The sequence below is a fragment of the Castanea sativa genome, chromosome 3 (assembly GCF_040712315.1).
Source record: "Castanea sativa cultivar Marrone di Chiusa Pesio chromosome 3, ASM4071231v1".
In the NCBI taxonomy this organism is placed as follows: Eukaryota; Viridiplantae; Streptophyta; class Magnoliopsida; order Fagales; family Fagaceae; genus Castanea; species Castanea sativa.
The window spans coordinates 17099136-17124718 of NC_134015.1; the positions used below are offsets into that span (position 1 = coordinate 17099136).

Genomic DNA, 25583 nt, shown 5'->3' on the forward strand with positions numbered 1-25583 from the left:
TTATGGATATTAATAAATTCTTTTTGAATTTAAGAACTCACATTTAGTTAAAACGATATCTACTCAATAACAATAATAATTAGCTAGTTCGTCAGAATCACTTTGGGACTACACGTCACAGAAATATTACAAGAGTACAAGACCCAAACAAACAATAGTGAGAATCACTTTTTCTTTGCTAAATTCTTTTCTTTATCATTTCTCCCTTATGATATATATCCTTAACTTGGATTCTTTGTTTTATTATATTCATTGCTTGTACTTCCCAGATACTTAACTATGGCAACGGCCTGCCGGGTACGTCCATAAATTTGAACTGTGTGTCCTAGAGAATAGAGAATACAGACAATCATGAGGAAAGTTGTGACGGCGAGCTAGCTAGTGATTGATTATATCACCCACCCCTCTGCAGGTACGAGCTCTCATTTTCTATTTTCTTTTTTTTAATATTTAGTATTGTTTAATAGAAGTTTCTAACAGCATCAGCCACCTAGTTTTGTCAGAAAACTGTGATATGATTTTCGCAGTAGAAGTAGCAAGTTACAAGGGTTATACTTTATGTTGTGGGGGTCAAGATAAGGGTAGTAGATTACAATATAGGCCAATTAATCCAAATCCCTCAATTAATTTCTTAACCGTAACATGACCTTTTTACTTAATAGGTTGATATGATATGACTCATGTAACCTGCTTGATAAATAAATGCCGTATTAGGTTGATATAGATGACCCCTTTTTTATTTTTTATAAATATATTGTATTGTGTTGGCATTAACATGACAAATCACCTACTTCAAAAATATGATGAAAAATGATAAACGTATCTTATATTTTGAAAACACAAATTATAATAACTATAACCAAATAAATTATACACAAATTCTAATTTACAATAATATCAATTAAAGTACAAATAACCAAATTGACCATTTATCAATCTATCATAGCGAGTTGACCCATATTGACACAAACCCATTTATCCTAAAAATTAACCTCCAAAAAATTGTGTTGGGTTAATATTGTGTGTATGGTCATTTGAAACCTTGCCGCCCAAGAAATGATGAGTTTCTTGCTATGATACCTATTACATATTTGATAGCAAGATGCCCATGTGTGAAAAGTTGCCCAATAGTGACCACTTTAATTATCTTTTTTTTTTTTTGTTAGACTTTAATCATCTTATACACCATTTTCCACTATCTATAGGGCATAGTTCAGTTCCAAATTGGTTTACAGAACTACATGAAAATTCAAATAATCATTCATATATATTTTTAGTCAAATGACCTATTTAGTGAATCATGCATCTTGTTAATTAAATAATTTTATTTAATACACATTGATGATTTTATGAATTTCCATATAATTAGGGGTTAAAGGAAATTAAATTCTCTAAATGGCCTTAGAGGAAATCTTTGTCCATATATTAATTTTAATTCAGTAATTAACTCGATTATTCTAATTTGCACTCTTATCTTATCATCTTATGTGATAAATATGAGTTGGATAACTTTGAAATTAAAGTTTTCTAATTGAAATCTAAGATCTTGAGCTCTACCATGTATATAATCAACATTGAAGACACCAAAAAGCACGTAGAAACCCTTCTCCATTTACCCAAAAAAATATTTTCAAACATTCCTCCACCAACCAAACACAAACCCTAGTTCGTTGAATCATCCTACCATTCATGCTCTCCTTCAATCCTTCAACAACAAGAAGCCAAGACAAAATTGTCTTTATACTATTCTGCATAGTAAGAATAGTATATATAGAGGAGAAAAAGTTCTAAAAATCAACATTTTGTTAATCCCTTATGCTGGAAATAAGGTTTGAAATTTGCCCAAATTAATTAACAAAATACAAAACAGGTTAGAGATATAAGATGAGAGTGTAGAGAGATATAAACTTATAGATTTGAGCTGAGACATGAAATTTAATCCACTGTCCTAAAGAAACGATTTTGCCACCACTGGAATGACTCTGTCTGTGCAAATGGCTCAGGCGGTCACTCTCTAGGATATAACGGCAACTCTGTTAGTGTGGACTCACAAACAGAACTTCGAATTTGTCATTGGATGCCCAATATAAAGATTGAAGAAAGATAGAGGAAATAGTATATTAGATGAACTCTATTTTTTTCCTTCTGCTTCTCACACATTTGAAAGAGGAATGGCCTTTTGGTTATATAGAAGAGCCAATGGAATATTTTCAGCAAAAGAGTTGACAAAACCCAACACAAATTTAAGAATCTGTCGTAATATAAGCACTCCATAATTATCCCTTTGATTTCCTTCAACATCTGCTGGTATTATAAGGATATTTGCTAGGGATTTGAATTGGTTAAGACAAGATAAGTGAAAGTGAGAAAGGAAAATGATGATATTGTGGAGGGGCTAATTTTGTTTGTGAATAAAGAGAGAAGAACATGGGTATGGGGTAAAGCTGATGGTGGGGCTGGTGAGTTTAATTCTCACCAACCACATCCACTAATTTTGGTCAATAGCAATTCAGGTGGCACTAGAAATTACCCACCATTTAATAAAATTAGTTTCCTTTTAAATTTGAAAAACATACCCAACAATCCCCCACATGTTTTGAAATTTTTGTTATTTTATAGAGTAAGAAATGGGCAGTCACAAGATGAATTAGTGTTGATGTCTTATGGACTTGAATCAACACTTGGTGTTTATATTTTAGAGTTTTCAAATTCTTGGTGATACAAGTTCTTGAACCAAATTCATAAACCGCTGAATATAAACACCTATTTCTTGTGAATCCTTTGACAAGTTCTCGATTTGGTGCGTTTCGGCCATGCACCCTACCTGGGCTTTCATGAGTTCTCCAAAGAGTTTGCCCTCACTCTCATAGGAGGCAGCCCCACCTCCATACTCACATGGTTAAATTCATCAAGTGTGTACTACCACACACCACCCTTAAAGGCTATGAATTCATTAAAAGTTATAGAACTCAACCTTGTTAGTTTGGTAGTGAGCACTATCTACACCATAGGGAGGGACAATGAGATCTCATTCTCACTGATAGTGCAATCTTGAATCTCTCCATAATGCCCATTGAACCTTTTAAACAAAGGTTGGGTTGTCATCATGGGCGATTCACTCAATGGGCTTAGGTCCCATCCCCCTCGATGTATCATAGACTAACTATCTAGTTATCCCTTTTGGTAAGAGGATTTGCAAATTATTTTCTAACCACACAAACTCCTTGGCAATTACACCATTACTTATAAGTTGTCACACTATGTTGTGCCTTAGGCACATATGCCTCTTCTTCCCATTATAAAGATTAATTTTTCCACACATATTTATAGCTTGTAAATCAAAATACAAAAATATGATGATATTAGTATTTCAACAAGTAGATATTAAAATACAATAATATAATAACATGCCTTTTCTAAGGTAACAAACTTAAATTCCATAGTTGATCAATCATCACAGGTTTATTTAGAAAACATACAAAGTATAGCTCCCTCCCTAGAGTGAAAACATAGCCACTAGTGGAGTGGGTCTTATCATCATTTGATATGCAATTGTATCACAACAGTCTTCTAATATTGTTGGACACCCTATAGATGTAAGACCCAAGTTCATGGTGCCCTTTCATATATCTCAAGAGACGAGTTGGAGCATTCAAATGTTCATAGGCAAGATATCTACCAGGTTTTACCAACATCATATGCAATGTTAGGATGTGTACAGTTTATTAAAAATATCACACCACCAATAATTTAGCATGTTCAAATTGTGCAACAGAAGATTCCCAATTTTATTATTATTTTTCCTTTTATTCAAAGTTACATTTGTTTGTACAAGGTTTTTTCATATCAAAGAGTGAAAGGTCTTTAGTAATTTATATCAACTCTCAAAATAGCATGTCATCCACATATAGGCACATGGAAACATCACTATCACCAAAAAGTTTTTATTTTTTATTCATACATCTATCAAGTTTATTCACAACAATTTTGTCGAAAACCAAAGCTTTATTAAGTTTTTTATGCCATTGTTAAGAGCTTGTTGTAATCCAAATTTTTTTTTTTTTAAGTTATCGGACCGTGAGCTGTATCATTCCACCTCAAAACCAATTAGTGACGAGGAAGAAACACTCAAATTTTTTATGGTATTCGACATCACGCCACGTGAACCTGTTTTTAGAGTGGTTGTAGGGAGTTAAATTGTGGTCGCCCCAACAATCCCTCCCTCATAATGACACTCCAGTGACTTGAACCCATGACATTAGCTCTGAATACCATTTATCGGACCATGAGCTGTGTCATTCCACCTCAAAACCAATTAGTGATAAGGAAGACACACTCAAATCTTTTATGGCATTCGATATCACGCTACGCGGGCCTGTTTTTAGAGTGGTTGTAGAGAGTCAAATTATGGTCTTTCCAACATAAGCCACTGTGGGTGACTTCTAACAGTCCAAGACTCCTTTCAACCGTTTGAAAGTTTTTAAAGTGTTTTGCCTCTACACATATTTCACCTTTTAAGTACTCTTAATTAGTTAAGTTGGAGTTGAACTCATTTGTTTCATTCCACCGTGCCAAATACCCAAAGACTCAACAACATAATCAAAAGAAGTACTACTCGGCAATATAATCAAAAGAAGTACTAGTTTTATTCCATGTTCTCTTAATCAGAATTAAGTACAAATAAGCAAAAGAAGTACTAGGCTTATTTCATGTTCTCACAATCAGCATCAAGTACAAATAAGCCCCCATGATAGAAACCCTTGCCCAAATGACAAATGTGTGGCTCTACCACAACTTGTTTCCAATCTTAATCTCAACTCTTATAACCCATCTAGAATTTAAGCACACTATATTTACTGACTTAAGCATAAGAAAGTCTACCGCTAAGCCTATCGACAATCCGTGTGTTTTATGTCTAAAATTTCTGCTTTGTGTGTGTATGGGGGGGGGGGGTTGGTGTGGTTCGTGATAGAAAATAGAATTTAAGCACACTATATTTATTGACTTTAGCATAAGAAAGTACACCGCTAAGCCTATCGACAATCCTTGTGAGCAGTTTTCTTTCTTTTTTCATCAAGTTTTTATGGGTCAAGATATGCTTTTCCCTCAAGTTTGGTTACTCGATTGGATTTCCCCAAAACCCAATACTCGACTATTAACCTACTTTTTAAGGCAGATAAAACCCACTAGCGATCAAGCCACACATTTGAAATTGCCTATGACCCTTTGGGTCGGGTGAGATCGGTTGGATTGGTTAGGATTAAAGGGTCAGTGACTAGTCTTGTGACCCCTAAGCTTGATATCTTCAACGTATATAATTTTGAGGCTTGAAAAGAACAATAACAAGCTTCTCAAAAAAAAAAAAAAAAAAAAAAAGAACAATAATTTTGTTAATTTCGACCGCATCCTAATAATTTTATATTAATATAAACTTTAAGTTATCAACTATATCAATTGAAAGTTTTTCCATTAAATATGATAGTCAAATCATAATGGAATAAATTGTAATTTACCTCAAAATATTTCTTTTATATATGGATTAATTGTTTTTAAAGTAAATATACATAAGAAAAAAAATGCTTAATGATTACGGCTTCTATTCAGCCTCCAATAATAAAGTCCTAGCTTGGCCTCATCTACCCCTATTTATCTAACGTCCATACTAGCTTGGCCAAAAAGCTTTGCAGTCTCAGTATGATATGGGCCTCGAGCAATTTAGGTTTGAAGAGTACCATAGAAAAAAAGTAATTTAATACAAACACCCATGCATCTTAGATTTTTTTTTGATACATGCATCTTAGATTCTTAGTTTCATATCCAATATGTTAGACATTGACAAATCAATGCGCAAAATTAATAGAGGCAATACATGCATGTAGGTTAGCAGGAAGGTTACTTGGCGCAAAAGGATACTAATTTCTCTGTAATTTATACAAATCCTTTGTTCAGTTTTTTGTTTTCTATCTTATATTTTACCAATTACAACTTAATATGAATTTAAATTTTTTTATTTATTTTAAACTTAATTAAGTTATTTTAAAAGAAAAGTCAAATAATTACAAAGCAAATTATGATTAATAGAAGATAAAGTGAAACACAAAAAATGAAACAAAACGTTTGCATTTGAAGATTAACTTCTATGAAAGTGGAGGTATTTTAAATTTTACTATTTTGTCTTTTTCCTAGTTGCACATACAACTTGTGAACATGTCACATTAAATCCTCATAGAAACCCTTAATATGATTTATTTATAAGATTCATTCTTTGCTGATTGCCAAGCCAAGGTCACGATTGATATTCAAGAAATAATTCGTAGCAATGGATGATGGATTGTTCAATGCTGCAATTTCTGCGGATGACAAATTCTTTGATGAAAATAGAGATGAGATTTTAAATCTCGAGCAGGAGACAAAGGGGAGGAACAGTACTATTCTTCATGTGGCAGCAAGATTTGGAAATGTACAGATCATGAAAAGAGTCCTCGATCTGAAGCCATCACTTTTGTATAAAACAAATTGCGAAGGCAACACTGCACTACATATTGCAGCAAGCTTAGGGCATTTTGACATGACAAAGCTGCTAATAATGTTTGCTAACAGCCAAGAAGTTGAAATGAGAAAGGAGCTACTGAGGAAGCAAAATCGTGAGAATAGTACAGCACTGCATGAGGCTATAAAATATAATCATTACGCCATTGTGGTGTTGCTAATTCAGGAAGATCCAGGGTTGACTTTGTTTACAAATATTTATGGGGAATCCCCTCTCTTCCTAGCAGTGGATCGACGATTCTACCAAATTGCTCTTCACATCATAAAAACCGTTGCAGATTGCGACTATGGGGGAAGGAAAGGGAAGAATGTCTTGCATTCAGCAGTCATTAATCGCGCAAAAACTGGTAATTATCTTCAACTACATCTCCAGAAGTTTTCCATTGCTTTTTTTTTTGGATGAGTTATACTTAATTTAGCCAAAGAAGTGTGAGCTGATTGTACTTGTACAACAGACAACATAAAAGCGGAATTTTCTGTGCTCAACAATCCATTCTATGTTAGGATGTGTATAGTATTTGATAATTTAGGAAGGAAAAAAGATTTGTTGATAGTTTAGGGATAAAAGTCAAATTCCATACGAACTTTCAAGACTGGCTATAGGCCTATGCCTCTCTTATCTTATTTTGGGGGATGGTTTTAAGGTAGTGGCTAAGATGGGTTGTGTTTAGGTGGCCATGAGCAGGGTTTGGGTTAGGTGTACCCAAAGGTCCCAAACCACCCGAAAATTTTATTCATGGATACCAAAATCCAAAACTCTATAATCGCCTAACCCAATTTCCACCTGAATTTCTTATTTATGAATACCCATATCTGACTCAATATGAATTTTTTTTTTTTCATTTTTTGTGTTTTTTTTTTTTAACATAACACTTGTGGGGAGTAAAAGGACCCAAGCAGGCATTTGGGCCTTTGGACTCTAACAAGGAGGGCCGACCTGTTCTTAAATTAAGAACTTGTTAGTACTACAAACCGGCCCATACGCCGAGGGGCCGAGGACACATCCGAGGATGAGTTCCTCCTTGGATAGACCTGAGAGAACTCAGAGGCTCACTATAAAGGTCAAGGCCGAATTCCAGAAAGACTGGTGGTTAAAAGGGAGAATCCCTGAACCTTTTAGATGCACCGATATTAGGAAAAGAGCCTGCACCTGCACATTAAAGAGCCTGAACAGTAGAACCGAAACTACCTCCCTGGCCGCATTAATGGGGAAGTGACCCCTGAACAGTAGAACCGAAACTTCTGGGTACTATTTAAAATACTAAGAGAAGAAATATCTGGGAGGGAAGGAGATTGGAGCAACACGTGGATAAAGCACTAAGAGAAGAAGTATTTAAAGGGGGTGAAGGCCAAAGAAAAGGGGAAATCAGTCAGTGACCAAGAAAGAAATTAAGAATTGTAACCTTTAAGAAAGAAAGAGAAATAATACAGAAGTGGTCATCGGCTTACGTCCGAGAAGGTCCCTTTACAATTATCATCTACTATTTACAAGTATCTTCACCCCTTAGCCTGTTATTAAGTTCTCAGTACCTCTAAATTAGATTTCAAACCCACACTCTACAAATTTCATTGTTAAGGCTCGTTGGGCCTGAGCCCATAATTGTCTTTGGGTCCAGGTGCAATTGTGCACTTACAGTTACTATTCTTAAGTGTCAAACAGAAACTTGGTTAAGTACGGTCCTCGGACCACAAACCTTGTGGAAATTGATATCTTATCATTTGTTAAACAGAACCTTAGTTATGCCGGGTCCCCGGACCTTCTACTTTGGGGAAATTAACATTTGAAGTTACTATTCTTAAGTGTCAAACAGAAACTTGGTTAAGTATGGTCCTCGGACCACAAACCTTGTGAAAATTGATATCTTGTCATTTGTTAAACAGAACATTGGTTATGCCGGGTCCTCGGACCTTCTACTTTAGGGAAATTAACATTTGAAGTTACTATTCTTAAGTGTCAAACAGAAACTTGGTTAAGTACGGTCCTCGGACCACAAACCTTGTGAAAATTGATATATTATCATTTGTTAAACAGAACCTTAGTTATGCCGGGTCCTCGGACCTTCTACTTTGGGGAAATTAACATTTGAAGTTACTATTCTTAAGTGTCAAACAGAAACTTGGTTAAGTACGGTCCTCGGACCACAAACCTTGTGAAAATTGATATCTTGTCATTTGTTAAACAGAACATTGGTTATGTCGGGTCCTCGGACCTTCTACTTTGGGGAAATTAACATTTGAAGTTACTATTCTTAAGTGTCAAATAGAAACTTGGTTAAGTATGGTCCTCGGACCACAAACCTTGTGGAAATTGATATCTTGTCATTTGTTAAACAGAACCTTGGTTATGCCAGGTCCTCGGACCTTTTACTTTGGGGAAATTAACATTTGAAGTTACTATTCTTAAGTGTCAAACAGAAACTTGGTTAAGTACGGTCCTCGGACCACAAACCTTGTGGAAATTGATATCTTATCATTTGTTAAACAGAACCTTAGTTATGCCGGGTCCCCGGACTTTCTACTTTGGGGAAATTAACATTTGAAGTTACTATTCTTAAGTGTCAAACAGAAACTTGGTTAAGTACGGTCCTCGGACCACAAACCTTGTGAAAATTGATATCTTATCATTTGTTAAACAGAACCTTAGTTATGCCGGGTCCTCGGACCTTCTACTTTGGGGAAATTAACATTTGAAGTTACTATTCTTAAGTGTCAAACAGAAACTTGGTTAAGTACGGTCCTCGGACCACAAACCTTGTGGAAATTGATATCTTATCATTTGTTAAACAGAACCTTAGTTATGCCGGGTCCTCAGACCTTCTACTTTGGGGAAATTAACATTTGAAGTTACTATTCTTAAGTGTCAAACAGAAACTTGGTTAAGTACGGTCCTCGAACCACAAACCTTGTGAAAATTGATATCTTATCATTTGTTAAACAGAACCTTAGTTATGCCGGGTCCTCGGTCCTTCTACTTTGGGGAAATTAACATTTGAAGTTACTATTCTTAAGTGTCAAACAGAAACTTGGTTAAGTACAGTCCTCGGACCACAAACCTTGTGGAAATTGATATCTTATCATTTGTTAAACAGAACCTTAGTTATGCTGGGTCCTCGGACCTTCTACTTTGGGAAAATTAACATTTGAAGTTACTATTTTTAAGTGTCAAACAGAAACTTGGTTAAGTATGGTCCTCGGACCACAAACCTTGTGGAAATTGATATATTGTCATTTGTTAAACAGAACATTGGTTATGCCGGGTCCTCGGACCTCCTACTTTGGGGAAATTAACATTTGAAGTAACAATTCTTAAGTGTCAAACAGAAACTTGGTTAAGTATGATCCTCGGACCACAAACCTTGTGGAAATTGATATCTTTTCATTTGTTAAACAGAACCTTTGTTATGCCGGGTCCTCGGACCTTCTACTTTGGGGAAATTAACATTTGGAGTTACTGTTATTGAGTATCAAACAGAAATTTGGTTTTGTATGGTCCTCGGACCACAGAACCTGTGGAAATTAATGTCTTATTATTCATTCATTGTTCTTATTCTTATCGCACACTTTGTGGAAGTCAGTACCTTACCATCTGTTAAAATTGGATCTTAAGGTGTACATCTGTAAGTATTAAAACAAAAGTTTCGTAAGGTATGGTCCTCGGACCTTACACTCTACTAAAATTGATATCTCAGATTATAAAGTTTAACTATCATGTGGGCTTTCTAAGTAAGGCACTGTATACCATCCAAACTAAGTTAGTTTTTGTCAGATTTTTGAATGTCATGCTTTGCAAAGAAAGTATGCATATGGCTGTTTAAAAGTGATAGTTGTTTAACTGTTGGAGTTAGACTTATTTATTCCGTTCTTTCTTTAGCTACGTGTTAGAGAGAACTTTCATGACAAGCATAAAAAGGATAAAGTAAAATAAATACAACTTGAATGAAAATTGAATAAAAATTGTTCTTCATTAATTGTAAGTAGAATACATCATTATGTAAAGAAACTGCAAAGTACAGAAAAAGTCCTATGCTAGTCCCTATGCTTTGGGAGGGGGGTCTTGAAGGGAAATGCTGCCAGCTTCGGTGCTCTTCAACTCCAACTCAAAGGCAGACAAGACTTGTTTCCCTTTGTCTGTTGGAGGAAGGATGGGCTCCACATTCTGGTTTTGCTCCTTCTTGTCAACTTCACACCCGTCCTTCTCTTTATGGGAACCTTCAGGTTCTGTAGGATCAGGAACGAATTCTGGCACCACGGGAGGAAGGGCAGGAAAGGCAACAACAGGAGTGTCTTCTATCTCCTGTATGTCTAGGGGAAGCCAAACGTTCTCGAGCTTCCTCAGCTCGGAAGCTTGAGGAACCCCTACTGCGTTTAAGGCCTCTCCCCAGACCTGTTGATAGTATTCTCGGCACAAGGCTGCGAAAGCTTCTGTCAGCAGGTCCTATGTTACAGCCACTCCCTCCTGATAGCTGGCCTGCTTCGCGGCCTCTAGTGAGTGCTTGTGGGTGCGAGCTTCCTCCTTCATCCACGTAAGTTCCTTCTCCAAGTCAAAGCGTGCCCGTTGGGCTTGGGAGAGCTCGTCGTCCTTTTGGTGAAGAAGCTTACGTTGCCCCTCCACTTGGTTCTTCGTCGTCTTTAAGCTGGCTTCGGCACCATCCTTCTCTCTTTTTAGATCGGCCAGCTGCGACGTGAGCTTCCTATTTTCTGCTAGGGCCTGGCTTAGGGACTTTTCTGTCTCTTGCCGTAGCTCCTGCTCCATTCCAGCTCGCTTCCGAGAATCCTCCACGAACTTCTCGGCAGCAAAAACTTCTTGGATGGCCTGCGAAAAATGTCAGGGGGTTAAATGCGGTAAAGTGTTTACAAATGAACCTAGAGTATAAGTACGAGGTGGAACTTACCAGAGCTAAATCCCTTTTCAAAGAAAGGAACAGCTGAGGCTGGCTCATCTTTTCCAAGGCTTCCATGTCCTTGGGCAGCAGAAGAGGACGCTCCAATGCCTCGGCCAGGTGGAGGGCATGACCTTGTTGAAACGCCCTGATGTTGGACTGGAGGGGAATTGGCGCTCCATCCAGTCTCAGTCCAGGAGACCACATAGCCGGTGCTCGACGAACCTCGGCCATGTCTCTGATCTCCCCACTTTCAACTGAACGGGCGCGCCCGTTGCCCTTATCCAGCTTCTGCTGCTGAGCCTGCGGCGGCTGCTGTTTCAACTTGTTTTGCTTCTCGCCACCAGCCCCTTCGGCCTCCACCTTCCTTTTCTTCTTCGGATCGTCAGCAGGAGGCTTGGGGTCGGCTGGAGGAGGGGGTGGTGGCAAGGCTAGGGGAGCTTGGGATCCCCTCGCCCCCTTTTTAGTGACTCTCTCACCTCTCGCGGTCAGGAGGCCCTTGAGCGTGTCCATGTCCTCTTCAATAGAGCTGTCGTCTAGACGTGCTATCACTAGGCCCGGGATCCCAGAGGTCTCGGCGGGCTCTTCTTCCTCGTCGGAAAGGACGACGAACGGATTTACACGAGGTCGTTGGACGTCCTCGAGTTGAAACTGTTCTATCTCCTCGTCCAACGTGTTCGATGAGGACACTTGCTCCTCTGGGATAGCGGTTGCCTGAGAGTGTGCTGTGAGGGGGATCGCCGCGAGGGGTTGCATGTATAAGATTGTGTGGAGATTGTCGGGAATATCGTGGTCGGCTAAGAAATGCGGCCTGGCAGCGTTGATTCGCCTACGTCTCCGGTCACCCGCAACGATTGCGTTCTCTATCTCTTGGAAGTTTGTAGATATGGGGTCATACCCTAATATCAAGTGAGCCACCCGAAGCTACAAGTCTTCACTCACAAAAATCTCCGAGCGAAGCACTCGGTTCAAATCTGCAACGTTGCAGTGGCTCAATCGCGGGCGCACGTGTTGTTTATCTGCAAAGAAAGACACCAAAACAGACAAACATGGTCAGATTTGTAGGACATGTAATAAACTGAAGTTAAACGCTTAAGTAAATGTAAATGAACATTTCAAGATGTTAGATGGAGCTACGGGGTGGGAAGTTAGATCCTAAGGAGCCACACCTGGATCTCCCCACTCGACTGGGCAGTGGGGGCCGTCGTGCCAGTTGCTTGAGGCGATGAGGTAGTCGTCCTTCATGCCTTTATTGGACTTGGGCAGACAGGAAATCAACCTAACTACGCTAGAGCGAGATTTGATATAATAGCCTACCCTAGTAAGTTTGTGGCATTCGTACATAAAAACGTCGTCATGCCAAGTGAGGTTTAATCCCAGTTGCTCATTTAGAGCATCGACGCTCCCTAAAACTCTAAAGACGTTGGGAACGCACTGGTCAGGACACAACCGGTGGTTGCGGAGGTACTCCCTGGTTACGCTTTTCATTGGGAGGGTCATCCCACCTTCTATGAAGGCAACCATAGGGATGATGACCTCTCCCATTTTCCTAGAATCGGCCACGGCTTCCGCTGGACAATATCTCAAACCTACGTCGCCGGGGATATGGTATTTAGCCCTAAAACCTTCCATCCCAGCGGCGGTGTCAACTAAACACTTAAATCTACCCATCTATAAGAGGTGAAAGGTCGGGTTTTAAGAAGGAGAATGGTTAAGAAGGGAGCCGAGGACAGGATCCGAGGAGAATGGATTAAAGAAAAAGTAGGAACTTACGAGTTTGAAGTTGTGCGAGTTTCCACGGATTTCTGCAGAGAAAAGGCAACTACTGATGTTTTGATGTGATTAGCCTCTGAAGAAATAAATGAAGGCGCATGTTTCCAAAGCGTTACGACGTGCGGGAAGCGGCCTCGAAATTGCATTCGTCCCGCCCAAATTTTCAGGGGGTAACGAGGGCCGTTAGATGCTCATCTCACCGTTGAACGTGGGGGACAAGGTGTAACTTACGGTCATAAATGCGCGTGTTTTTGAAATTGAAACTGCCAAATGGCATCCTCTGGAACATGAAACGATCTCCACACGCGTGGTTATTTACAAAACGTGTGGGGTAAGATCTCGTTGGATCAAAACCTTATTTTTCTCCTCGGATGCTGAAAAATAGAGTTTTGAGGGGTTATTGTGGGGAGTAAAATGACCCAAGCAGGCATTTGGGCCTTTGGGCTCTAACAAGGAGGGCCGACCTGTTCTTAAATTAAGAACTTGTTAGTACTACAAACTGGCCCATACGCCGAGGGGCCGAGGACACATCCGAGGGTGAGTTCCTCCTCGGATAGACCCGAGAGAACTCGGAGGCTCACTATAAAGGTCAAGGCCAAATTCCGGAAAGACTGGTGGTTAAAAGGGGGAATCCCTGAACCTTTTAGATGCACCGGTGTTAGGAAAATATCTTAGGCAAAGGCTGCCGCCTCCACATTAAAGACCCTGCACCTACCTCCCTGGCCGCATTAATGGGGAAATGACCCCTGAACAGTAGAACCGAAACTTCTGGGTACTATTTAAAATACTAAGAGAAGAAATATCTGGGGGGAAAGGAGATTGGAGCAACACGTGGATAAAACACTAAGGGAAGAAGTATTTAAAGGGGGTGAAGGCCAAAGAAAATGGGAAATCAGTCAGTGACCAAGAAAGAAATTAAGAATTGTAACCTTTAAGAAAGAAAGAGAAATAATACAGAAGTGGTCCTCGGCTTACGTCCGAGGAAGTCCCTTTGCAATTATCATCTACTATTTACAAGTATCTTCACCCCTTAGCCTGTTATTAAGTTCTCAGTACCTCTAAATTAGATTTCAAACCCACACTCTACAAATTTCATTGTTAAGGCTCGTTGGGCCTGAGCCCATAATTGTCTTTGGGTCCAGGTGCAATTGTGCACTTACAACACTTAAAAAAAATGACAAAATGCACAAACCACTTACCATTTTATTGTTTTTTTTTTTACTCTTTAATTATAAAAGTCTTCGATACCATCTCTCTCTTTTTTCTTTTTTTTTTAAAAAAAACCTTTTATGTACTTTTTTTTTTTTAATTTCATCTTGGTAATTAAAGTGTCAAATACAAGTTAATTTTTTTTAAAAAAATTCTAACCTATAAACAAAAATTCTAATTAAAGTGTCAAAAAAATAATTAAACGTTCTAAATATGTACAAATGATCAAATAAGCTAAGGAAATTTTTTAAAAATAAAATAAATACATGATTGACGTAATCTTGCAACATATAGGAAGGTTAGCATGCAAAAACAAAATCAATTATTAATTAATTGGAAGATTGATGTAATATATTCTTATTTAACGAGTAATTCTTAAATACTTTTAGAGGACGGAGAATTGTACTCTCTTCTCTTACATTTATGGTGGAATTCATTCATTAAATTCATGGTAGGGTTCACCATGAATTTGAGATAAGAAAATACCATTTCTCCATACTTCGAAAATACCTAAAAATTTTCCTTTCTTAACATATTTCCTTATATATAAATTCTTAAGAAAATTTATATACCGTAGACGGCATTGTATTTGATAGTTTTAATTGATAGCCCATTATCCGATTATTGTCCAATCGTTTAGTTTTAATTCTGAATCTCTGATGCACCTTATCACACTGATCACCTAACGTTACTTCAATTTTTTAATAATTTAAAATATATATTTTTATAAGGAAAAAAAAATTAAATTGATTTTTCCTTAAAAAAATAATAGATAGAAATTGTATTAAGTAATAAAAAAAAGTACACAATTGAGGTCTGGATACATATCGCTCAGGCAAGGAAAAAGGGCAAGATCAGTAATTCAGTATGCTACTAAAGTAGATAGCAGCATAGAAAAGAAATAAAGAACCCTAAATTAGAAGTTCAGGCATGTCTTTGTGCAGCTGTCAGGCTCTGATTCTCGGTCAGAAGCCCACTAGCACCCTCCAAAAGTCTCAAATCCTATCACATGCAGCAAGTTCATCAAAAAGTGAAAAAACTAAACAATAAGAAAATCTCTTGCCACGCATTAGAGCATTTCCGTATTCTTCCTTGGACCAGTGCCCAAACGTTTCTTGCAAACGGACAATCCCACAGTATATGGCAAGCTGTCTCTGGTTGTTGACAGGTGACAGCACAGTTCACATCTCGGATCAACCTTGACCTTCTTGTGCTGTAAATTATCTCTCGTGGGCAGGATGTTTGACCAGGCCCTCCACACACAAAGTTTAGGACCTTGGGAGGTGCATTAAGGGGCCACACTTTCTTCAACGTAGCTCTACCCACCCTTTCTAGAGAATGTTCCCCACTTGGCTGTTGTTTCATTCGGAGGGCTATCTGCTATGCCGTCTTTATTGGAAATAAAATAATTTCCTGCCACATGAGAGAATCTCTTGAAGCAATGTTATTCAAGGGTACGGCCAAGATTTCTTGCCAAGTTGGAGGGCCGAAAAGATGATAAAATTTTCCTCGATCCCATTGCGTTGTGTCGACATCAAGGAGATCTCTAACCCGTATGAAAGGTGGGACTATACCAGTAACAACCTCAGGGGTGGTAGCCATTTGTGTTTCCCCTTGCTCAATATATCTTCCGTTTCCAACCCTCCACATTGAGCCCTCATGGATAACCTCCTTAGCAGACAACAATCTTCGCCACACATAGGAGGAATTATTACCCAAATCTGCCTCCATGAAAGAACAATCTATATAATACCTTGTTTTATACACCCTGTAAATAAGTAGTTTGTATTATGGACCAATCTCTATTTCCCCACCAAAATATTGCATTTGCAATAGTTTTAATCAAGATATTCCGTCCCACCTTGGATATAAAGTTATAAACTTCTACTTCCAGCCCAATACTCTCTTGACTATTTTTCCTATAGACCTTTGAAAGTTTTTACTGTGGATCTACCCACTACCATTAGAATTTAGCAAACCAACTACTTCTCACAATCAGTCATGACTTGGACCCCTAGTACATCTTAATAGCCCCCCCTTACATCTACCCTTGCGTTTTACTGAAGAATAAATCTGTTTTTTCTCCATTAATCGCTTGGCCCAAAGCAACCTCATAGACCCCTAGAATGTCAAGTGTTGGCACTCATTAATAGTTGCCTAGCAAAACAATAGACTATCATCTGCAAATAAAATATACAAACTCCATCCCTACTAGATGAATACCTTTGTATTTGTTTGTGTTCCTCTACCTTCCTTACATTGCAGAAAGACCTTCCACACAAATAAAGAATAAATAAGGTGAGAGTGGAGCACTTTGTTTTATCCCTCAGGATGGATTAATTAAACCTCTCATCTCACCATTAATCATCACTAATTGAGAGGTAGGGAAAACAATTTCCATGGCCAAGTTTACCCATCTCTCTTTCCAGACCCACTCTAAATTGAACTTAAATTGAATTATTGATGGAGCACAATTTGTGGTAGACTTCTCCTCCTATACTTTTGCTTGCTCACGTATCATAATGACAACAATACTTTCCATCCAAGTGAAAGTTAGAGTCATGATAGAAGGGACTTGATTTCACAAATAAGAAATAACTCTAACAACAATACTTTTCATACAAGTGAAAGTCATTCATGAAAAATTACTTTCCAAAAAAAAAGAAAAAACTTTTCCTTATTGAGAGTTGGGTTCAAGTAATACCCATACCCATCTTGTCAAAATCGGGTACGGAGGAAAACCTACCCCACTCCCCTGATATCCAAACAAGGTGGATAAAACTCGTCCCATTCAAATAGGGTTAAGTCAGGTTCTCGCATACTTGCCTGGTTTGGCCATCCCTAGTTGTGTACTGTCCCCATCACCATAAGGTCCATAAATTTGTGGGCCAATTAGAAATCCAAATTAAATGTCAATTGGTTAAAAAAAATAACTAACGTGAGCATTGAATTATCATTGGTAATCAATTTCCCATAATGACTCAATGTTTCAGTTTTTGTAAACCAATTAATTCTTCACACAGCAGATTGTCAACACTAGCTACTTACTTTCCTATAGAGTCAGAAACTAAAAAAATATCTCTCACCCCAAAATCAAACTTTGAAATTAGACCTCAAACTTCCGATACAATGCATTGTCCTACTCAATGTAAATTAAAACATTTTTTTTAAACAAAAATTTTATCTTTTTTTGGTTAAATTTTATGTGTCAAGGATGGAATTTTATTTTCTATATGAAATCAATCTTTGAATAGCTAATATTAAATTATTAAGTAATGTATTGAATATGTCTTTGCTTGGGTAGATTAAGATTTTCTGAAAATTTTAGTGGTAAGTGAAGTTGTTGTATAGTTTTGATAAATTAGATTATATCACTTTGATAAATGCTACTTCCACAACACTTTCATAACAAATTCTAAGTGTCAATCTTTGAATAGCTAATATTAAATTATTAAGTAATGTATTGAATATGTCTTTGCTTGGGTAGATTATGATTTTCGGATAATTTTATTGATAAGTGAAGTTGTTGTATAGTTTTGATAAATTAGATTATATCATTTTGATAAATGTCACGTCCACAACACTTTCATTATAAATTCTAAGTGTCAGGTTGTTATGAAGTTGTTATTGGTGGGTGAAAAATTAATTTTAATGGTGAGTTCAAATTAGAACCAGTAGTAACATACTACCTGTGGGGAATAAATAGACCTAAGTAAGTATTTGGGTCTTCGGCTTTATTGATGGACGCTAGTTCGTTTTAGACTAAAGGCCTCTAGAGCTGCAGGTCGGCCCATAGGTCGAGAGTACGAGGATTTGTCCGAGGACGAATCTCTCCTCGGACAGACCCGCAAAGACCCTGTGATTCGCCAAAAAGATCAAGGCAGTGTTCTGGATGAACTGTTGGTTAAGAGGGGGATCTAAATACCCTCTAGACACCACGGAGTGAAAGAAATATCTTAGAAAAAGGCTGCTACCTCCACATTAAAGACCCTGCACTTACCTCCCTGGCCGCATTAATGGGGAAGTGACCCCTGAATAGTAGAAGTCAGCCTTCTTGCTATCATTTGAAGACTTCCAGAGGGTGGTGAATGGGACAGGTGTCTAATAGGGTGATTTGCGTTACACGTGGATAAAGAAGGAAGAAGAAGTATTTAAGGAGGGAAGAGAGTAAAGAAAAATGGTGGCTAAACAAACCCTAAGAACTGTAACCTTTGAGAGAAAACAAAGAGAAATAATATATAAATCGTCCTTGACTTACGTCCGAGGAGGTTCATTTGCCTTATTCGTCCGTTGTTTGCAAATACTGTAACATGCTAGCCTATTCATCAAGCTTTGAATATCCTTAAACTAGATTGCGAGCCCACACTCTACAAATTTCATTGTTTAAGGCTCATTGGGCCTGAGCTCACGTGTGTTTTTGGGTCCAGGCGTAATTGTGCACTTACACTACCTATGATTAATTTGTTGTGTAAATGTTATAGACGTAACACTTCTCTATTATTTTACGCATTGAAGTATTTCTATTTTTTCTTGTCATGTTATAATTTTATCTTGTGGATAACGCCTCCTTTATTTTGTAAATATTTTATAAATTTAAAAATCTACTAAAAATATCAATATGGATAGGATTTTCTTTAAAAAAAATAAATAAATAAGATAGAGAAGCATAGAAAAACTAATTGAATATCAAATAGGATCTCTTGATAAATTTTTTACCAGCAATATAAAAAATAAAACAAAAAATTTAACTAGAAATATCACAAATGGATGATACATATTCATCAAAAATAATTTGAAGATAATGAAATTATATATAATATAATATATTGATAATTAACAATGAAATTAATTATAACGATTATATGCTAGAATTAGTCTATCACTTTCAAATTATAATTTTTTTTTTCTTTTGCCTTTTCTTTCTAATACTTATTGAATCGTTAGACAAGCTTATAAAAGCATACCCCAAATATATTTTGCCTCGCACATTTTCATTTTGCATGTGCAGATCAGTAATAATATATCAATTTGTGTTCGTAGAATAAAAATACACTGGATTCTGCAAAACAACGATTAATATTATCTAGTGAAATTGGCAGCAAGGTTATATCCTATCACTCTGGTGTCTTAACGAATTGAAAAAACATAAAAATACATTGACCTATTCGATCATCGCTTACACATGCTAACTTTAGCTTGTAGGAGTCTATTTGGAGCTTGGTTTTTGTTTGATTCAGTTTGTGAACCGATCCAACTTGAAAGCGTTACAATTTTAAATGAGAGATTTTTGAGGTTTAATCCATAGAGTGGAGGCTTTGGCTATTTTTAGCCAATGTGGTTCTAATGTTTATGATATATTTATAAAACTCTACTCTTGTCTCTCCATTTTTTCTTCCTAAAATAGTGAAATTGCTGCAACATTATGGATGTAGGCACATTGCCAAACTACTTAAATTTTATATCATTTTTATTTTCACAATTTTTCTTTGTTTTCGCATTTCATAGGTTCTAGGAATTAGGTTAAATTTCCAACAGAGCTAACTCATAACAACATGATTCTCACTCCTTGTAGATTTTGTGCACAAGATGTTGGAAAAATTTCCAGATGCAATTCTGGAAACGGATGACTCTGACAGAATTCCTCTTCATTATGCTGCACATATTGGCAATGTAGAAGTTGTCGAACTATTTTTGCAAAAGAATAACTCCCTTGCATACAAAACTGACAAAGAAGGCATGTCTGCTCTTCACATTTCGGTTAAGAACGGAAATGGTGGCGTAATGAGAACAATCATTAAAAGATGTCCATATGCTTGTGAATTGTTGGACAAGAAAAGTAGGACGGCTCTTCATCTTGCCGTGGAAAGCGGAAGCAAAATTGCGGTGAAAATATTACTCAAGGAATTAGCTTTTGGGGATCTCATAAATGAGCAAGATGAAGATGGAAACACGGCTTTTCATCTAGCTGCAATCAATAGGCATTATAGAATATTAGCGATGCTTGCACATGATACGAGAGTGGACAAGCTGGCTATGAACAAGAAAGAAATGATCACTGCTGACATTGTTCAATTAGATAACCAGCTTTTGCGGTTAGAAAAGGTAAAACCTCCTAAAATTATGCATAGCAAATATATATATATATATATATATATATATAGAGGAAATGTTAACAAGCACCGGGTGGTGTTTGTTAAGGTTTTTTTTTTTTTATGTTTTACTTAGAAAAAATTGTTAAAAAAATTGTCAAAAAAAGTATAAAAAAAAATTGTTAAAATTTGAAAAACTGCTAAAAGTTGAAAAAATTACTCAAAAATTTACTCAAAGAATGTTGTTAACGGGCACCTTACTGTGTCCGTTAACACAACCCTATATATATATATATATAGAGAGAGAGAGATTAAAGTATATATATTTTGGGTAAAGTTTTTGCCCGGTACTCCGGTCGGTGTATCAAGCTGTGATTATTTGCAGTGTCCCTATGGCATTTGTGCACCTGCAACTCCAGACTCTTTATAAGTTTTACCAATTAAAACTTCTTATCCAGAAGGCCACTCTAGCTTCTGAAATCAAGAATTCCACGTTTTGTAGTGATTAGTTAGTGACATTTTCTTCTAAATCGCTTGCAGATACTAATTATGGGAATATGCGATTTGAAACAAGTGGATGGCGTCCAGACTCTGAAAGAATGGCGGATTATCAAGATCGAAGGCGCATCAGATGACCAGAATATTTCCAAAGAAAAGGAGGCAGAAGGCGCATCAGATGACCAGGATATTTCGAAATTCAGTTTAACGTCAATAACGATCATTACAAGTTACAACTGTCACATTTGCAGCAGCTTTGCAAGTGCCAGGCGGATACAACGACCAAACGGGCACGGCAATTTTACAAAAGAACATATTCTTTAAAAATTTTCTGGCGTTTGATTCAATCTCCTTTATTGCCTCAGCTGCGGTAATGATGATCCACTTTATGAATTCAATGTCGAAGACATCTCCTAACAACAAGCCCAAAAAATTGAGCGGACCAATTAACCGCTCTCTAGGGCCTTTAACTTATTGTTGCATTTACTTTATGTTCTTTGCCTACGTGATGAGCATGGCAGCAATCATGACGGGACTCGAAGTTCAAGGGCCGTCAACTGCCCTCCCCTAAAAAGTTGAATTTCAAAGTCCATTTTGAAATTTTGTATACAAACAATATAATTTGGAAATAAATTAGTGTGTATCTAATTGTTAAGTTATTTCTTTCATTTATTTGTGAATTTTAACTTTAGAAAGAAAAAAACCGTTTATTCATGTAATAAAAATCCTTAGGGTACGTTTGGGAGTTTATAAAAAAATAGAATGGAATTGAATTGAATAGAATGGAATTTAAAAATCTTGTTTGGATGTTATAAAATAAAAGAATGGAATGGAATGTAAGTAACACTATTTGGAAGTGACATTAGAAGGAATGGAATAGAATGTAAGTAACACCATTTGGAAGTGACATTGAAAGAAATAGAATAGAATCATTTTATAATAATATTCCTATTATACCCCTCATTTTAAAAAGCATAAAAAATAATTAATGAGAACTTATAATTGCTTTGAAATGTTTAGTATTTAGTGGATGATGTAAAACTAGTTAGCCACAATTGGGTCTATGTTAGATTATTGAATTACAATATAGTTTTGTCAAAGTGAATAGATTACATCACGCTAATCAACAATTTAATAGATGAAGATAATGGCATGAAAAATTGATAATAGCACAATTTCTTTATTTCAATTTGCAAATTTTTTTTTAGGGGCTGCTAGTTTTAGATTGGATCTTTTTTGACTGGTGGGCATTACAATCAATTTGATAATTTAACACATCTCCATCTCCCAATTTCTTATATTGAGCAACATCCCTCTAAGACCAGAGGTGATAAAACTATTAACATATCAATTTCCTGATACAAAACTAAAATAATTCTAGTTTAGGGAAAAAGAAAATTTTATTGTAGCTAAAAAACAAGTTATGTATATTTCTATGTTGTAAAGTAATTCACGCATCACATATTTATTCTCAACAAAATAAATATTGTCTCAAAATGCAAACAAATATCTTTAAAAAAAAACTCCGGTAATAAGTCTTGCCAAAACAAAACAAAATAATATAATCTATTCCAAAACTAAAGTTGGCTAAAAAATCCCACATTTTTTTAATTTTTAGGCCTAGACATCAATGTCAATAAGACACATTTGCGCTCATGATGTGGGCAACCAAAGAACATCTCTTTATATGTTGGATTTTTCATCAAAAATATGTAGGCCTCAGTCTTTGATATTGGATCTAAGTCCAATATGCTCAAAGCTGCGTGAACTTCTGCTCTATATGACTTTGAAAAGCACTTTGTCATAACCTCAGTCGTCCTATCAATTTTTATTGATATATTATCAAATGATTGGGAAATTATATTCCCGAGTTCATTATCTTCTTCCAGTCCTATTTTCTTGCTTTTAGAAGACATTACATCTTGTGATGACACTCGATAAAGTGCAACATTAATTTCTTGTGACCTCTGATCATCTTCCACTTCAAAGTTCTCCAGAGAAACTTCATTTTGAGATATCAAATTATCAATTTCATCAATAGTAGTCGATGCAGCATACCTAGCACATTTCTCCTTTGCAGTTTCAGCATGATCACATTTTACTCTATCTTTAGCCCAAAATTGTGTCATCTTAGAGTAGTTGGGCATATGTGTTGTCATCCACTTCTTGGCTGCAGGTTTAGACTATTACAAACCAAGACAAATGATTAAACAACAGATATAATTATGTAATACAAAATTAAACTCACAATAATTTACCGCTATGAGTGGCTCTCAAACTTCTGGTTCAACTATCTATATACTTAAAAAATCATTCCATCAAAACCCATTCAATCCATCTTTAAATATGTCATAGCATTTATGAAAATTCTTCTTCAGTGTCTTTTGTCGATTTTTCACCTTATTCTTGTTAATCTCCATGTGAAATTTTTCAACCAACTCTTTCACTATGTCATCATATGCCTTAGAGGTAAAAGTTCCATTAACTCTGCTACCTATGATCACCTGATGTAAAAAAGCATCCACTAAAGCATCATCCATAACACTACTTCATTGTACTTTTTTACTTGGATCTCCACCATTCTTCTTTGATATCTTACCCATGCTATAATTAATAGGACAAAAAACACATTTAATTAAAATATTGTGTAAATATTAATATTAATTATCAAAAGATAGAGAGCAATATTAAAATGAAAAGAGAAATTTCCATAACATTTAGGTCTAAGTAATTGAAACATAACATAGTCTTAAACGACATGACAACAATAAACACAAAAGCTATCACATTTGGACATAGTTTTGCCACACGGCTAATGCTATAGAATCTCTTATAATATCTCCTTGCCTAGCATCCTCATCATAAACCTCTTCATCAACTTCAGCAATAAGACTCTCATCAGGATCGACACCCATTAAATAATTATGAAGTATGCAACATGTTAAAATGATTTCATTTTGTGTGTCAACACAATAACTAGGCTCTGTAATACTTGCTATGATAGGAAATCTCTTTTTAAGTACACTAAATGCTCTTTCAATAACATTGCGCAATGACGCATGTCGCAAATTAAACAATTCTTTAGTATTTTCAAGGGGACAAACAAAGTACTCTTCTAAATGATAACGCACTCTCCTATAAGGTGCAATCAGACAATTTCTATTTATGTATCCCGCATCAACAAGATAATATTTACCTAATAAACAATAAAAAATTTTAATTATATACTATAAAATTTTTAATTATAAAGAATACATCGTAATACGTATTTGAATTCAATTTACCTTGTGGGATTTTCAAATTATCGTTTCTAGTTAAAGCACTCTTTATTATTCTCGAATCTGAAGCAGTTCATTTCCAACCTAGTAACATGTACATGAATTTCAAATCAAATGAGCATGCCGCCAACACATTTTGTGTTGGGTAACCCTTCCTACCCCGATATCTTGGTGCATCCTCATTAGACACTTTGACACGAATATGTGTTCCATCAAGTGCCCTAATACAATCCTAAAATTAAAAAATATCTCTCAAGACATTTACCTTAAAATATACTTATACTAAACTACTATCAAATATATAATCTATACATGATATATTTATCTTAAAATATGGATTGAACCTACTACTCTGTAATATTTCAACTAGCACTTGGGTTCAATCAAGTTGTCAAAAGAATTGATTATCTAACATAATTATTGGTCTTAACACATTATGAAAATGGTGATTAATGGTCTCACCAGAACGACAAAAGGAGAAGGACATTGTACGGATCTTCACATTATGTGATAGAGTGTGAAGAAACTTGGCAACTTACTCTTCAACCGTGGCACGTTGTGTGTCTTAAAGATCACTGTCTCTTCGCAAAATGTCACACAAACCTTGAAAAGCTTGTGGACCCACGCGTATTACATCATAGCATTTTTCACTAAATCTAAGTCGATGCATTATTTCATCACGAACTAATTGTCTTTCTATTGTTGATTGTGCAGGAATGTGGGGAACACGTCTTTAATTTCAAATGTTGCTTTCGATGAATAATGTAGCACAAATAACGGCATGAAGTATGAACCAAGGTTAGTTTCCACATATATTTCGAAAAAAATTATGGTCTTAAGTACCTCATCATTCAAATCCATCTAGGTAAAAAAAATAGTTATGTTATTAGTCGGAGTCCTGGTCAAAGAAATTATAGGGACATGTTCCAATAGCCAATAAGTATCACTAGTATAGGGGAAGAACAGATTATACACATACTGGCAGGTAATCAATTATTGAACAGCCAAAGAAGAGCACTTAATAGATGTATATATGTAGGTAAGGGTTGTGGAGGATTTAAAGTTCTTGGTCTGGAGTCAACAGAAGCAATGGGAGAGGCCAAATTTATCAGCAACAATTATGTTAAGAGTTATCGATTAGCATAAAGATTCAACATAAAAATTAAAACAAGATTTAATGTGGTTCGGCCAACTATAATCCTACATCTACTGACAATGCCAACAAAAATGCAATATTAATGACATAATTTATAAACACTACCAATGCTTATAAACAAACCTTACACACTCAACTCAAACTAAATCCC

The 25583-nt window shown here is 36.3% G+C and overlaps 1 pseudogene; it reads left to right on the plus strand.

The window, feature by feature from the left end:
- Positions 1-350: 350 nt before the first annotated feature.
- On the plus strand, positions 351-21569 carry LOC142630023 (uncharacterized; annotated as a pseudogene).
- Positions 21570-25583: the final 4014 nt, after the last annotated feature.